The 18,404-nt window shown below is 39.0% G+C and overlaps 1 pseudogene; it reads left to right on the top strand.

The window, feature by feature from the left end:
- The first annotated feature begins 8,574 nt into the window (after window positions 1-8,574).
- On the top strand, window positions 8,575-9,726 carry LOC144617387 (dual specificity protein phosphatase 5-like; annotated as a pseudogene).
- The last annotated feature ends 8,678 nt before the right edge of the window (window positions 9,727-18,404 follow it).

Genomic DNA, 18,404 nt, shown 5'->3' with positions numbered 1-18,404 from the left:
TTCCATGTATAAATGTCCATTTTAAAATAGGCAATGATATTATACATGGTGTCTTATACTCTGATTTTTGTGCCGGTTTTATACTAAGAAAACAAATCTCAAAACATAAAATTGATATTATTTTTCTCAGGACTTCTCACTGCCTTTTTATCCTTCTTCTTTCATACAGGTTTGCAGAAATGTGAAGATATACATAAATAATGTAGCCACAGGAACATAACATACCATGCCCAAAAATAACAGTGTAAAAAGTGTACCAATAATTAATGTATGAGGAAAATTTATATTTAGCAACTTGGAGAAAAGGGCTTCTTGGTACTCCCCCTTCCCTTAGAGTTGCCTTGGAGGACCTTGAACCTGACAGTGACCCATAGCAAGTGAGGCCTATTTAGCAAAGAGGTTACAGGCAGAGTTATGTCTGAGTTAGTTAAAATTCCTCCTCCTCCATCTCACGCGGGCTCTCTGACCTTGGGCAAATGACTTGACTTCTGTAAACCTTCATTTCCTTATCGAAAAAAAACAGAGGCAATTCAGTTAATGACCTCAAAGGGATGCTGTAAAGATTGAATTCGGCAGTCCATGTGAGGTGCTTAGCATAGTCAGTTATTATCTAAGTGGTGGTGATGTCATTATTCTTTCTTCCCAGAAAGGGCTGTCACACTTCATCTGGCTTAAACCACACCCAGACAAACAGCATTTAGTCCTTACACTATTCTGTCCACATCAAGAAAAAGAAAAAAAATCAATAGGCAGCAGACATTATACTTTATATGCATATCACATATATGGATATCATAATAAAATAATGTTCCACAGTCTGTTACTATCCCATAATTAGCATTAACTAATAGAGTTTAGAAATGGAAAGAAAGTTTAACATTTAGGTTTTTATACATTTTGTTAGGCATTAGATATAATAAGAGTAACAATAAGAGGTGGAGGGAAGGAAAAGAATAGCTACAATTTTTGCACGCTTTCCATATGTCAAGTAGCATGCTCAGGGTGGTTACAGAACTAAATGTTACCAACAAGTATTTTTTGTCCCCATTTTACAAATAGGGAAACTGAGGCTTAAGGAAATTAAACAATTTGCCTAAGAATACACACCTGGTAATTAGACTTGAATCCAGTGTATTTAATTACAAACTTCTGAGCTTAACCACAAGGATAATCTTCCCAACAATTCCACAAAGTAGGCATTACCTCAAGTGTTACCCAAGGTTAACACCTAAGAGTCTTTCCATGCTGGAATTTACAAAATCTTTTCTGGAATAGTCACTCCCTCAAACCCTACGTGTTATTTCCATGATCAGAAGCTGATTTCATGTTTGCACATTAAAATTACCAGGACAGGCTTTTAAATACAGCAAACCTCCCTACAGAGATTCTAATGTACTGCATCTGAGCAGCTCCAAGCCCAACTCAGTCCAATTCAACCAGCGTGGAGAAGCATTGCACTAAATGGTGCTGGGAGCACCCACTGCTTCTGAAAGGACTCTCAAGTGGTTTCACCATCCTCTCAGTTCCCCAGAATTTCTACTCCATCCAGCAGCACCTACAGCTCTTTTCCTAGGTTTGCTCTTCTCCCTCTCTCATTCATTCTCTGCTCTGCCACGAAAGACCTTAAGTCATTCCTGGATGATCCACCTCCCCCGCCCTCACCCTTTCAAAGTTTCCTAGAAAGCTTTGGTGAAAGCATGATCTATTCCTTCCTTTCAGTGAGTTTGGGAAACCACTCTTTCTGTGGTTTCAAAAAAAAAGGGAGGAGGGGGATAAACAACAACAACAACAAACAAAAAAACAAAAACAACAAGAAAAAGGATGCTCACAAATTACCATTCATTGTTCCTGGGAACCAATCCTTTGATTTTTAAGAATTAAGAAAGGAGGGGCACCTTGGTGGCTCAGTTGGGTAAGCGACTGACTTCAGCTTAGGTCATGATCTCATAGTCTGTGGGTCTGAGCCCTGCATCAGGCTCCACACACTAGCAGTGTGGAGCCTGCTTGGGATTCTCTCTCTTTCCCTCTCTTGCTGCCCATCCCCAACTCACATTTCCTCTCTCTCAAAAATAAAAAAAATTTAAAAAATAAAAGAATAAAGTAAGGAAGACTTGTCAGACCCCTCCTGCCCCAAAACTGCCTGAAAGGAATTTTGCTGAGTGTGTTCTGAATACAGGGTCATCTGTATCTTGGGGACCAAATGACCACAAGAAGTTGCAGCTTCTGTTTTCTAAAAGTTACATTACATAGTCTGTGGAAGACTTTTATTACATGGATCTTACTGTTCAAAGAGTGCTCAGTTCTTAAAAACCTCAGAGCTTCTAACTGCTAAAAGGAAAACCACAATGATTTTGTTCACCAGCAAAAACATATTAACATATGGCCCCAAACAGACATATCTAGGGCTTTTGCTTAAAATGATATAACACTGTTCTTTCTACTGACTACTCCCTTATTCTTGTTGTATACTGACATATGGAATACAATTCTGAAAATACTTCTTTTAAACTATTTAAATCTTTATCTTTCCATGTTAGTTGTTTATCTCCACTGCAAATAGTTCACAGAGACATGAGTCAATGTAAAACTTGCACTAGTTTTCACTGATAAACCCACAGAAAAGGACTCTTGAGATGAAATGACTGTTCTCTCTCCCCATATTTGAGTTGAACAATTATGTGGCCACAAGAAAAAGCTTTAAGTAGCTCAACCTTCACCTCTGTTTCTGGTGAGAATCAAGAATGAGACTAATGATCTTGTCTGAACTACCTGAAACCAATTCCAACGTTTACTTTTGCAGTTTTACACCCAAAAAGAATCTGAGACTTTAAGCAGAATGTAAGAACTGAAACAATGAGGGGCGCCTGGGTGGCTCAGTCGGTTGAGCGTCCGACTTCAGCTCAGGTCACGATCTCGCGGTTCATGAGTTCGAGCCCCGCGTCGGGCTCTGGGCTGATGGCTCAGAGCCTGGAGCCTGCTTCCGATTCTGTGTCTCCCTCTCTCTCTGCCCCTCCCCGTTCATGCTCTGTCTCTCTCTGTCCCAAAAATAAATAAACATAAAAAAAAAGAACTGAAACCATGATATTGCTGTACAGTCTCCTCTTGAAAGGACTTTGGCTTGATTCATGAGCACCTCATTATTAATTTACCTTTTGCGGCAGAGATGGAAAGAAAAATGCACAAGAACCAAATCTCAAAGAGGCCTTACTGAATGAAATGGACATGGTTTACCCTGCTGTTTCTCAAAAGGAATCCCAGAAGAGTACAGAACTAAGAACAAATTGTTTCAGCAACACAAGGCTGCTTCTTATCCAAAGTGGTCTTCAAAAAAAAATCAATAAATATACACATAAAAATGAGTTAAACAGTTCACAAAGTTACTAAATTAAACAAAAGCATCTAAACTGGGATAAGCAGTCATTTAGGGATAACTTACTGAGAATTTTGAAATCCTAATTTATAAGTTATATAAATTATTAACTATAAAAAGTCATCAAAATGATGCTTATTATAATTATTATCACCTTCTGGAAAAGATACAATAAAATGAGTGAGATGTACTCAGTTTTACAGATGAGGTGGAATAAAGTGAAATCAGAATCAGACAATAAAAAGGTGGACAAGGTCGATTTCAGTATTTTAATACACTTGTTTAAAACTTCTCCATGGGTACAGATATATCTGCATGTGTGTAAGATACACATGCACAACTTTTTCCTGGACTGATTGATAATCATGAACAATTATGCTTAGTTTTAATTTCATGTTCAGTTTAAAGCTGTCCAATTGAGTTTCTAACCATATACTAGTGACAGTTTCTTTTTAAAATTTTTTTAATGTTTATTTTTGAGAGAGAGAGACAGAGAGAGAGAGAGAGAGAGAGAGAGAGAGAGAGAGTGAGCAGGGGAGAGGGAGAGAGAGAGGGAGACACAGAATCCAAAGCAGGCTCCAGGCTCTGAGCTGTCAGCACACAGCCCGACATGGGGTCCGAACCCACAGACTGTGAGATCATGGCCTGAGCCCAAGTCAGACTCTCAACCTACTGAGCGACCCAGGCACCCCATGACAGTTTATTTTTAATAAAACAAGTGTCACCTGGGCAGTGAGGATATAGCCCATTCTAATTTTTTTTCTGTTTTCTTATATTAAAAACTGAATATATGCTATTTTAAAATTAAATATCATTACCTGTTCTATTTTTAAAAATTGGGGGGCTCCTGGGCGGCTCAGTCAGTTAAGCATCTGACTTCAGCTCACGTCATGATCTCGCAGTTCATGGGTTTGAGCCCCATATCAGGCTCTGTGCTGACAGCTCAGAGCCTGGAGCCTGCTTTGGATTCTGTGTCTCCCTTGCTCACTGCCCCTCCCCTGCTCATCCTCTCTCTCTTTCTCTCTCTCTCTCTCTCTCAACAATAAACATTTTAAAAAAATTTTTTTAATTGGAGAAGGAGACAAAGTCATCACATTAAAGTTAGAGCTGGTTTTAAAAAGCATTATGCAAGATATTCTCTAGGAATTCAAACAGATTTTTTTCCTGTTCACATATTTATTTCACCACTCATTCATGACCAGATTTTAGTTTTGTATTATATTCTAGTAAAAAAAAAAATCTGAAAAAAGCACCCCAAGACCCACCAGAATACACAGTTTTTATCTTATTTTCTTTTGTTTCCAATGCTAACAAGTTATTATATGGTCTTATTTTAAGTAGAGCCATGAAAGTGTCAAGGGTTTGGGGTGGGGGGGGATCTACATTTTCATGAACTGTACTCAGATTTTGAGTATAGTATGCTGTTCCTCACAACTATGGGTACTTTTGTACTTCCTTATTCCTCACAAAGTATAATTGTTTCATGTTTTCCATTGTCCAGTCCCCAAGAACCTTGACTGAAGAACCAGCATTCTGTGCTGGGTTTGAATTCATCATTAGCACCCAGGGTAACCTCAGTCCACAGAATGTAAGAAGACAAGTGAGGCAATGTTTGTGGAGTCCAGCGGCTGAACCGGCTCCACAACAGAAGAAATGCCCCAATTGTCCTTCCTAAGCAAAAATTGCCATGATTCCCCATAAATAAGCAGTTGTCCGTTGACTGTTATAAATAGACTTTAATATACAACCAGCTGTCTCAGAAAGTTTATAACTGTTGACCAAAGACACAGTAGGGAAGAGAAATGGGATGTTTCCACATAGCAGGAGAATAGCTTGTCTGCAGTGAGTGAGGTTGCACACAGATTCCCCATTTAAAACATGTTAGCATGCCTGAATTCAAACTAAAATTAGGGGATAGCACAATGGGCTTCATGTGGGAGTCTTTTCAATAGAGACTGTATTCTTTTCTGATGGGCACCCTTGAATTCAGGATTGTGAAATAAGCAGCAGTTACCAGCAGACATCCTACAAAGTGCTGGTCAGAGAAGATATTTTAGAAGATACAGAGCAAGATGCACCAGTTTGGCTGTGATAAGAACTAACCTCTGTCCCTGTCTCTTACCCATTTCCTGTACTGCTTTTCTTTATCGTTTTCAAAATAATTCTCCTTCCTTGCCTTCTTTCTCAACCTCCCCAGATAACAACTCTATGAGCAAGTGTTTTGAACAGTTTATTTTAACCAGATCCAATCCCTGGGGCAAGATGCAGTCTCAAAAATCTGATGGGGTATGACAGAGAACAAGGCCCAGAGCAGCCAGCCAGGGCACATGCCTCTCTGTACTGCAGAAGGATCCCACCCACGGCTGCTGTGAGTTCTAACCAGCCAGCCAGAGATAATCGGATGTGGCTGAGACTAAAGGTAGATGTGCTACTGTTGCAAAGCTCAGTAAAACAACTCAGGGAAGGACAAACACGCCTCAGAAAAATATGGAAATAGAAGGGTGAGGACAAAAGACAGACAAAGGAAACCAGAATCTAGAAGGAAAGACGTATCAGAATGTTTCTCCCTCTACTAAAATAAATAGGGATGAAAAAGAATAGGATATTTTAATACAAAATAGTATACTGTGTACTTTTTTAAATGTACATCTTCCCAAATATCTCTGAAATATGCTCTGAGGATGATTTTCCTTTCCAAATGGGTTCCTAGTTTGATCCCCACCCTCTAAAAAATTTTAAGAGGATTATAATTTTCTAAAATCACTTGGATTAAAAAAAAATAATAAAGACTACCATGATTGCTTTTGAACTATCCAGAGCTAGCAGATAATCCTATGATCCCAACTCACCCTGAAATTTACATGAGTGAGAAAGTTTATGTTTAGTTTAAATTGGAGATTTTTTTTTTCCTTCTGGTTGAGACACATGTAATTTAATGCCGAGTCTTATTTAAGAATTACAAGTTCTATTTTAAAGACTGAAACACTTTAAACTGAGTAGGCAAGAGAATGTACCCTTAGAGATGTACACCCAGAAGATTTGAGATATTTGAGATCTCCTACTACAAACTTGTAAATGATTACTTTTTCCTTGGAAACTGCTGTTCCTCAATATCCTTTCATAAAGCAGCACCTCCCTCAGAGTGTTGTAATAGAGCTAAGTGAGTGGGAGTTGCCTTACACATGGCACTCAGTAGTTTACTCTAGCACAAATTAAAGCACTTCATAACTTGACGTTGCTTTCTTTTTCTTCCACGGTAACTTTGCACTGTAGTATACAGACACAAGTGCATGTCAGTATACAGCTTGATGAATTTTCATGAACTGAACATACCAATAGGACCACCACCCAAATTAAGAACATTCCGCACACCTAAAGGAGCTCCCTTCATGCTCCACTGTGGTCACTATTGACCAACCTGCCAGCTCACAGTAACTACTATCCTAACAGTATCAGTTTTGCTTTTTTGAAGACATATATTTTTATTTTTGCTAAATAGACAAAGTAAATTTACCATCTTAACCATTTTTAAGTGTACAGTTCTGTGGCACAGAAGTATGTTCACATTATTGTGCTAATACTACCAGCTTCTATCTCCAGAACTCTTCATCATCCCAAACTGAAACTCTAATTCCAATTAAACAGTCTCTCCCCATTCCCTTCCTTGCCCAGGCCCTATCAATGACAATTATATTTTCCATGTCTATGAATCTGACTATTCTAGGTACCTCATATAAGTGGAATAATATATTATTTATGCTAGTTTTGCCTAGGAGATACATATCCAACATAAGGGACTGCAAGCTTGGTACTATGGTTAAAGAATGTTATTAATGATAATTAAAAATCTTAGTAAATGATGCTGACATGTTTTCCATACCTCATCAGTTTCATTCAACAAATAAAATTAAAATAGCTAATATAAATAATATTAAATAATTAAATAGCTAATGATAGAAGTTAAGCAGTCATTAATCAGAAAGCTCCTTAAATGATGAGAAACTTAACCTTTCTGTGAGACCAAAGGTCCACCCCTCAACCAGTGGTCATTCTCTAGCAATGTCCTCCAAACCTGGGGATTCCCAGGCTCTCACCTGACACTGACCAGTAGCTAAGGCCTTAGTGTCCTATACCCAAGCTAGCCGGTGACAGAGTATTCCAAAGAGGCTGGGAATGCTAAGGGTGACAAACTGACATCCCAAGGTCCAGGTCAGCTTTGGAGCAGCCCCAAGGCAGATGATACAAAGAAGGTCAACAACAGGGGAATAGGTTGTATCCCAACCAGAGACATGTTCAACAATACAAGTTTGCCCAAGGGCAAACATACGCCCATTCCAGCTCCTCCTTCCTCACCTAAGTGACCTCGAAGGTGGCACTAATCCTGGCCAACACACAATCTAGGGCACAGCAGTATTCAGACATTCAGACAGAACAAGGCCCAGCTCCCCTCCGTGAAGAGGATGATGAGAATAGCGGTAGAGGGGCCGCCGCCGTGTGAGACAAGCATCACTCCCATAAACCCATTCTTCTGACTGCTTTGAGAAACAGAAACCAAATTTCACCCTCCCTCCAAAGCTCTCTTGTCACTGTCAGAACTAATGCCGATCCCTCACTGGAGTCCTGAGACTTGAGTGGCTGCGGGGCCAGCAGGAGCCTCCAGAGTATTTCCAAAGCAGCCACACTTTTCTCTCAGGGATGTGTTCACGTGGTACACACACATCTCGAGTTTATCATCCTGGACCATCAAGGAGAAAAGTCTGAGTTAAGGGATGACAGGCCTGGAGGAGCCAGGAGCAGGTAGAAGCAGCCCTTGAAGGAACACAGAACAGGAGGGCGGACACTGATAGCCACAGCCCATACTTACGGGCATCAGTAGACTTAGGTGCTTGTTTCCACGATTTCCCACCCCCATCCCCACAAAATGCTACCAGAAAGCTTCTGGAACATTCCTTCCCTGACAGGAACCAGAGCACCAGCTACTTACTTGTGCACCTGACAGTAAAGCCATGTCACCTGACAGAAAAGATCTCATTCACGTGTGAAGGCAGACTCCAGCTGGGATCATCCAACGGCTCTACCCAGCAAAAATGCATAACCAAAAACCCAGAGCCAGTCGCTCACGGTCAACCTCCATTGCGCGGTGCTGCTTCAGACACGTCAGCGCAGACGCGACACTGCGTGCTGCCTGAGAAGGCGGTTTACGCATGCGCGGCTGCTGCAGCGCCCAACCTTGTGCTGGACCAGGACCTGCTTGAGGAAAGCGACGATGTGGGCGTGCTGCGCTCCTCACTTGTCACCTGGCTTCCCGTCGGCCCGCCGGTGTACTTCCTCCTTTGGGAGGCTTTCTTTCTTTTTTTTTTTTTTTAATTTTTTATTTATTTTTGAGAGGCGGAGCATGAGTGGGAGAGGGGTAGAGAAAGAGAGGAAGACACTGAATCCAAAGCATGCTCCAGGCTTTAAGCTGTCAGCCGACAGGCCGACATAGGGCTCAAACTCAAGAACTGTGAGATCGTGACCTGAGCCAAAGTCGGACGCTTAACCGACTGAGCCACCCAGGTGCCCCAGGATGGGAGGCTTTCTAATGGGAATATCCTGAGTGTTGCATAGATGTAAAATTCATTTCACTACAGATGTTTGAAACCAAAAAAGCCATCAAGAGCCAGTGTGGGAAATCAGTGCCAGCTTATGACCAGGACCAGAACATCCCAGTTGAAATCCTTCAGCTGCTCCACCTTGGAAGTGCCTCCAAGTGGGAGTTCTTGGCCAATCTGCACATCACAGCTCTGCTAAATGCCTCACAGTGGACCTTGGAGTCCTGCATGACCCACCTGCAGTACAAATGGATCCCGTGTAAGACAGCCACATGGCTGACGTTAGCTCTCACTTCAAGAAGCAAATGGGCTTCAATGACTATGTCAGGGAAAGGGGAGGCAAAGTCCTGGTCTACTGTGAGGCTGGGATCTCTCATTCACCCACCATCTGCATGGTTTACCTCATGAAAAGCAAGCAGTTCTGCCTGAAGGATGCCTTCAATTACATCAGGCAGAGGAGGAGTGTCGTGGTCACCCCCAGCTTTGGCTTCATGGGCTAGCAGCTCCTGCAATAGGAGTCTGAGATCCTGCCTTCCACACACCCAGACTCCCTCCTGCCAATGAGAGGCAACCAGCTCTTCATTCATAGCCCATTTGCAGACACTGAGACCTGATAGGTAGGGTTCCTACTGCACATTTCCTACCTCAGTGCTGGCTCCAGTGCCCACCCATTCAACAGTCTCAGACCTCAGTAGAAGCCCCACGGCCATACCTATAGCCTACAAATATGGCTGGGAGAATCAGCCCAACCCCAAAAAACTGTGATTTTAATTTTTTTTATTTTTTTAATCCTTATTTTTGAGAGAGAGAGAGACAGAGACACAGTGTGAGCAGGGAAAAGGCACAGGGAGAGGGAGACACAGAATCCAAAGTATACTCCAGGCTCAGAGCTGTCAGCACAGAGTCCAACGCGGGGCTTGAACTCACGGACTGTGAGATCATGACCTGAGCTGAAGTCAGATGCCCAACCGACTGAGCCACCCAGGCGCCCCTGTGATTTTATTTTTTAAACTCAGATATTTCATACCTGTGCAATACTAAAAACCTCACTCTTTCCCACTGTAGGTGATAGTAAATGGCCACCGGGATTGCAAATGAACTTCAGACCAACCTTAGGGATAGGTTTTTGGGACTAAAAGAAGTTCAAGCCGTTAAGAAAACAGCATCTGACTACTCTACTTCCAGATCTGGTGACCTCTCAGGACTGCACAGTCTGTACACCTCCTAATTCGCCTTTTCCTTTCAAGCTTAAGGCAAGAGATAACCTATAGCAAAATGGAAGAAAGTAGGTGCTAGATCAAGAGAAAAAGCAGTTAAGAAGCCAATTCATTTTGAAGGAAGCACAATTTCCACCTTATTTTAACATTAGCAATCTCAGAATCTCTCTCCGTTCCTTCAGGACATAAGCTTATCATCATCCAGTCAGAAAAATAACCCAACAGGGTTTGTAAGGACATAGTCTATATGCTGATTTGAAACCTCCATTTTTTTTTTTTTTTTTTTTTGAGATTCTGTCATGAGTCCAATGGAGGCAATTAGTTGAAGTAGTGAGACATCAACCTTTCTGAGTGTCCTGTCCCCTGTGGATTCTTCCCTGACTTTTGACTTTGCATGATTCTTATTCATACTTCAATTTTTCTTATTGCATCTCTCCACAAACTGTCTCTTGTGTCATTTGAAAAGAGTTCTGCAGAACTTAGACCAAATCAGGCCTTTGAGGTGGTGGCAGGAGATGGGAGAAGAAAAAGAATACCTACTGTTTAGGTCAGGTGGCATTGAAACAGCCATTTGCCCCAGCTAGTTGTCCTTGGATGTGCTTGTCTCGTCTTTTACAACGTGTGTTTTTTCCCTGCCCCTGGAGGTTGTCTTCAAGCTGTTGACTTCTGGAATTTTATAGATTTCTTCAAGAGAAAAAAACAGTAGTTCCCTAAAATCCATATGAATATGAAGAAGAGCAGTAGGTTACTGGTTATTGTTGTTGTTATTGTTTATAGTGTAAAATAAAAAAAAGTAAAAAGAAAAAAAAAAGAGAGCCAAAAGCACAAGAACAAACCAAGGGCCACTGCTTCCTATGGCCACCACTCCACATGAGGCTTGCGCTATGAAGCTGGGCTGCCTTCCTCACAGCCTTCAACTATCCTTCTGCACGGGTGTGGACATCTGGGTGGCTCTGTCTGTTAAGCATCTGACTTTGGCTCAGGTCATGATCTCGAGGTCTGTGAGTTGGAGCCCCGCATCGGGCTCTGCGCTAACAGCTCAGAGCCTGGAACCTGCTTCGAATTCTCCCTCTCTCTCTCTCTCTCTCTCCTCTCTCTCTGCCCCTCCCCCACTCACACTCTGTCTCTCTCTCTCTCTCAAAAATAAATATTAAAAAAGAAGACAGTACAGTCCTTTTTATGCATCCCAACACTTTTATGAATATCATAAGAAAAGTCTGTCAATTAAACATTCATGGTAAGTCATACTTCATTAACAAATTAACCAGCAGTTCATAAAATTTGTTTTTCTTAAAAGACCAAATCACACTGGCACACCTATACAATCAAAAGAAGAGAAACTGGACGTTTGTTTACTCTCATCAAAAAAAAAATCAGGCTATATATGCAAAATTATATAAATAAATATAACACAAGTAACGATAATAAGCACATTTCCATCTTTAGAATGCTTCACCAACGTTAGCTAATGAACTCACACAACGTTAGCTAATGAACTCACACAACAAGCTAATGAACTCACACAACAAGCTAGGTGTTATTATCCTTGTTTTGCAGATGGAGAAACTGAGGAAGGAGGAGGTAATGACTGGCCCAAGGCAAGCATGAGTCAGCATCAAATGCAGAGTAGACTCTGTTGAGACAATTGCTTTGGATTTTTGTCTCTTAAAAACCAAGAAAACAAAACAAAACCAAAGGAGAAAATAATTCAGTTTAGAAAAATGAGCTTTAGTAAAGGGAATGGGTTTTTTTAAACTAAGAACAGAATTTCCAAACCTAATAATTTGTATGTCCCAAAGTTTCCCGCTAATTACCACCATCTCCTCTGTTTTATCTTTCTAGTGAGAAGTTGATGATAACTCTCTTTTGACCAGAGAAACTTTACCTTTTAATGAACAGGCTCTTATGGAACCATAGTTAAATATGCAGTGAGCTTATGGAATTTCTATCAAATATAGTTTTTCTTTTTGTTTACATAAATTAATCTTCAAATTATCAGTGAAAGAAAAAGGGGTTAATCCAGTGCAATCCCTACACCTTCTCTAAATGCCTTCAAATCTATATCAAGTGTGAATATAGTAAGTGAAATCCTTCATGAATTTGTAAATTGCTTTAAATAAAGACCTTCAATAATAATTTTGTAGGAGAGGCTTGTTTTTGTAATTTATAGCTAAGCAGCTGTTGTTTTGGTGGCATCTTCAGTTTCTTTTACACACAAAAAAAATCTGAAAATGAGTCATGTGGACAGGAAGACCAGATTGCTTTACATGGTAAATGTTTTGGTATGCTTGCCTCTTAGAATTTTTAAAGTCTCAGGAAAGTAAATACCAGAAAAGATCATTCATTAACCATCACACAGGAGAAAATGTTAACCAATGATATATTCAACTTATACTCCAATCGATTTTTATGTTTCATATAGATTGACATGCAGTAGCTGAGTGTGTGCGATAAGCAAATAGACTAGCAAATACAAGAGAGCTTCTCTGAGGCTCTGCAAAGCCTAGTACATGCTTCATCAAGGGTGTAAGAATTGACTTTTCAAGTGTTTTACTCTGGTATGCCTGTCCTTACCATTCACTTTTGTCCCCTTGGATGTGGCAAGAATCAGAAGCTGATGAAAAGCACATAGTTACTGGGGTGCCAGGGTGTCTCAGTCAATTAAGCATCCAACTAAAGCTCAGGTCATGATCTCAGTTCGTGAGTGGGAGCCCCACATTGGGCTCTGTGCTGACAGCTCAGAGCCTGGAGCCTGCTTTGGATTCTGTGTCTCCATCTCTCTGCCCCTCCCCCCCACACACTGTTTCTCTCCCTCAAAAATAAATAAACATTAAGAAACTTAAAGTTAAAAAAAGAAAAGAAAAAATACATAGTTACTAATATACTCAGTATATTATTGACACTTGAGATGATGTATGTAAAGGTGCTTGGTAAATTACAAATTATAAGTCCCTTCCGTATACAAAAGTGTCATATACTTCGGTAATGTGATCATATCTAAGCTTTTGAATGAATATCAGTTAAAAGAAATTAACATTTACCCCAATATCTGTATATATATTTTATTCATTAATAAACTATATATGTGTACTTCTCTACTAATACAGTATACATATTTTAAGACACACAAAAATAGAAATTGAAAATGGTTAAGAAAGATAAATAGAAAAGAATTTCTAGTATTTTCTTCCTCCTACCAATAGATTACCTTTAGAGACTATTGCTCTAATGGAATGTAAATCTATTTTCAAAATAAGGAATGACATAATTAATTTTTAGAATATATGTAAATACTGCTAAATATTACTAATTCTAGTGCTTTACATTTATTAACTTGTTTTATCTTGGTATCAGCCTTATGAAAGAAGCAATAATTATTATCTGCACTTCACAAATGATGAAATCAAGTCACACACTAGTTACCTAACTTGTCTGTGGCCACACAATTACAAAGGAGAAGGGATGGGACTTAAATCCAGGCAACTTAGAGTTAGACTTTAGCTAATCTGAAACTCTGAATGCCTGGCACATTATTATTATACTATACCAGTAAGAAATAGGGGCTTCTATGCATTAGTTTCCATAACACTTTCATAATGGCATGTATCTTACCATATTATAACTGTTGTTTTGAATATTTGTCTCTCCCACAAGAATGGAAACTCCTTGAGCTCGAGGACTGAGTACTTTTATATTTGAATCACAGGGCCTGGTATCCGGAAAGCATCTGTTGAATAAATGGCTAGATGAAGGAGAAAACAGATTTTAAAAATGGGCATATGGATGGATTGACCCAGACTGTCTTCTTTTTTTTAATGTTTTTATTTATTTTTGATACAGAGAGAGACAGAGCATGAGCAGGGAAGGGGCAGACAGAGAGGGAGACACAGAATCTGAAGCAGGCTCCAGGTTCTGAGCAATGAGCACAAAGCCCAACGCGGAGCTCGAACTCATGGACCAGGAGATCATGACCTGAGCTGAAGTCAGATGCCCAACCCCCTGAGCCACCCAGGCGCCCCTACCCAGACTTTCTTCTTAATGGGATATTGTTCCATTGCTAAGCAAACACATAGAAAAATAACTTGATGTTATCCGAGCTCTTTCAGGTGGGAATACTGTCCTACCCATGGGCCTTCCAATCTTTGATCCTAGAGAAACCAAAAAGGTGAAAGTAGAAAGATAGGAATGTTGTTTATAGAAATAATGTCTCTTGGGAAACTTATTCATATTTTACCTCATAAAAAAAGAAAAAAAAAAAAAAAAACAGCGGTACCTGGTTGGCTCAGTCAGTTAAGACTCTTGATTTAGGTTCAGGTCATGATCTCACAGTTCGTGGGTTTGAGCCCCATGTCAGGCGCTCTACTGCCAGTGTGGAGCCTGCTTGGGATTCTATTTCTCTCTCTCTCTCTCTCTCTCTCTCTCTCTCTCTCTCTGCCCCTCCCCCACATATGTATACTTTCTCTCCTCCCTCTCTCTCACTCAAATAAGTAAATAAACATTTAAAAAATTTAAAACAAAACAAAAAGAGAATCTGCTCTCATGCTTTGGAGTCAACAGGAAATCTATTTCATTACAACCTTAGCCTGGATACCTGCAGGAAAAAAAAAAAGATGGATGGATGAATGAATGGTGGACTTGCCTTCCATGAAGTGGAATCCAGATATCCAGGTCTCATTCCAGTCTTAATCAAGCATATGTGGTTACACTTCCATTAGCAATATGATTCATTACAACACAATTTACCCAGACTGCAAGACTGATATCCCCAAAACATGACATTTCATATGTTTCCTTTTCTTCATTTTGAGTGACAGAAACCAGCACCAGGATGTTATCCAAATCTTGAAATATTCCTTCCTGTATTTGAAGCTGGAAAAACTGCAAGGCACTCTGACCCAAACACACACTGTAATAAATGTGTGCTATTTTCACCCCAGTTACTACTGTATGTAGCTTAAAATACAAAAGCCTCTAATAAAACAATGACTGTTTAACAAATCTAATGATGTACTTAATGTAATGTAATGGGCCTCATCTAAATACTATATAATTGTGTCTGTTTTTCATTGCTTTATATTCTTTCAAATAAAAGATGATTTTATAGAAGTTGAATTCTGGACTTTCTTTGCTATAATTACATATGTAATCATATTAACTATATAATTACATTATATATAATTTTTTTTATTTGAGCTGATTAGTGTTGTTCTTTGGTGCTTCTTTTAGCAATCAAATGCAATTACCACTGTTCTGTAATACTGCCTCTCAAAGTTGTTATTTCACTCTGAGAGCTGTGACTGTCTTGTCTTTATTTTTCCTCTTCAGGACAATGTCCACAACAGTGTTGCTAAATCTTTGCTGAATCGGATCACTATTAATCTACTTAGCAAAGGTAACATCTGTAAAAGATATGATTCGTTTTAATGAGTAGAAAGCGAGTAGAGTCCTACTTAAGTGTGGTTTGCTGGACCAGGAGAGCAGCCTCAACATCACCTAATAGCATTGTAAAAAATACCTTCACCAGGGTATCCTGAGTGGCTCAGTCACTTAAGCATCTGACTTCAGCTCAGGTCATGATTTCATGGTCCATGAGTTCAATCCTTATGACAGCTCAGAGCCTGGACCCTGCTTTGGATTCTGTGTCTCCCTCTCTCTCCACCCCTCCCTCACTTGCACTCTGTCTCTCAAAAATAAATAAACATTAAAAAAAAAAAAAAAAAAGCCTTCACTAATCTAAAGTAACATTCCCTGACCCATTTCACCTATAGTAAAGGTGATATTTTGATCACCATTTATATCTGCAATAGAGCAATTTGGGAGGGAAAAAGAATTATTTAATTATCTCCTAAAACCCCAGCACTTCATAATAATAGTGAGTGCTTACTATGTGCTGCACACTATTCTAAGTTACACTTTGTGAATTAACACTCTCAACCCCCCCGCAAAAAAAAAAACTCTGAGGTAAGTATTATTAATCTTCATTTTGCATATGAGAAGAGTGAGTCAAACTAAGTAAATGAAAGGATACATCATCTCATGGATATAAAGACCCAATAAAATAGGTCAATACTCCCCCCAAAATTAATCTACAAATTCAGTGCAAACTCCAATCAAAATCCCCATTGAAAAATCATCGAACTCGTAGCAGATCCTAAAACACATATAGAAGAGGAAAAGCAAGAATAAAAACAAGAATATCTAAAATTTGGGGGCACCTGGGTGGCTCAGTCGGTTGGGCATCCAACTTCAGCTCAGGTCATGATCTCGTGGTTTGTGAGTTTGAGCCCTGCATCCCAGCTCTGTGCTGACAGCTCAGAACCTGGAGCCTGCTTTGGATTCTGTGTCTCCCTCTCTCTCTGTCTCTCTGCCCCTACCCCACTCGCACTCTGTCTCTCTCTCTCTCTCTCAAAAATAAATAAGCATTAAAAAAAAAGAATATCTAAGATTTTGAAGAAGCAAAAAGAGCAAGATGATCCTCTGTGATAATATAAACCACTATGGCAGATAAATACATTAATGGAGCAGATCAACAAGTCGTGTCTATAGAACTTTATGTAGACAGAGAAAGATTACAAATCTGTGGAGGAAATAGTGTAGTATTCTAATTAGCTCTCCATATGGAACAGTAAATTAGGCCTCAATAAATTAGGAACAATAAATTAGGCCTCACCTCACAAAACCACATATTTAAATCTATGCTGATTAAAGGCATAAGTATGAAAAATAAGACTTTTAAAACTTCAAAAAAATTAAAATTAGGTGTTTAGACAACAAGGATATCACACACCAAAATTAAATGACAAATCACACACTAAGAGAAGATACATGCGATGTATTTAAAATCCAATATCCCTAGAGTAAATTTCTTAGAATCATACAAATCAACTTAAAAAGGGCTATCCAGTTTTTTCAAATGGGCAACGGATAGGAATAGAATTCACACAAGAATGATCAATAAATGTGTAAAAAAAAATTGTCTTTCTCAATCAGCAAACAGAAAAATATTTTATATACAAAAGATTAGCAGAACATTAAAAGTCTAATAATGTAAATAAGGAGCATGAGGGGATGCAAGCACCCTCAATGCACTCTATAAAATTTGCTACTAAATTTTAGTAAATATCTAGTGAAATTGAAAATGCACATATTATACAAACTAGCAATTCTACTTCTAAGAATTGATCTGGAGTCCCTCTTTCAAGACTTCACTGGAAATCTATATGAGGATATTTCAGCTAGCATCCTTTATCTCAAGAAAATATTCACTGAAAGATCAATAGGTTAAAAAATTGAAGTATATTTATACAGTAGAATGCTATAGAGTCTTAAAACCTATGAATATTTCCACATGCATCAACATATTTAAATCTCAAAAAAAAAAAACAAATCTCAAAACACCATTTCAAGACACATGTATGGAAATTTTTACAAACCATGAAACAATATTATATTTTGTTTATGGATACAAACACATGTATTAAGAGCATAAAAAAATAGACCAACTTCAGGATGGTGATTACCTTTGGGGTTCAGGGAAGGGAATAGGAAAAGCAGGCCTTTATCTTTATCTGTTTGGGTTTTTTAACGCTTATTTATTTTGAGACAGAGAGAGTGTGTGTGCATGCTCGCAAGCGGGGGAGGGACAGGGAGAGAGAGGGAGAGAGAGAGAGAATCCCAAGCAGGCTCCTGTGCTGTCAGTGCAGAGCCCAACTGGCATTCGAACTCACAAACTGTGAGATAATGACCTGAACCAAAATCAAGAGATGCTTAACTGACTGAGCCACCCAGGTGCCCCTATTTGTTAGGTTTTATTACTTCAAAAAGAAATTTTTGAAGCCAAAGTAACAAAATATTAGCACATATTACACAGTATCTAACTCTACTATTGCCACCAATTTTGTAGTCTTATATGGTTTAATAATTTAAGAAATGAAATACTACAAGCTTCATTTATTTGTGTTCCTAAAATTTTGTTCCAAATAGTAATCATCAACTAACTTTACAAGTATGTATGAGAAAAGTATTCTTCTCTAAAAAATAATGACAAAAAAGTAGTAAACTTTATTTTTCTCAATTGTCACTATTATATCAGGTATCTATAAAATTGTGAAGAAAAATATTTAAATGTATAAATAAAATGTTTTTATTTTGTATAAATTTATTTATTATGTATAAATGTATTTATTATGTACAAATAAAATGTTTTTATTGAAGTGGGATGAATGG

Source organism: Panthera onca, chromosome A1 (genome assembly GCF_046562875.1).
Source record: "Panthera onca isolate mPanOnc1 chromosome A1, mPanOnc1 haplotype 2, whole genome shotgun sequence".
Taxonomy (NCBI): domain Eukaryota; kingdom Metazoa; phylum Chordata; class Mammalia; order Carnivora; family Felidae; genus Panthera; species Panthera onca.
The sequence above is the reverse complement of the archived record's forward strand: the minus strand, read 5'-3'. Positions and strand labels throughout refer to the sequence as shown.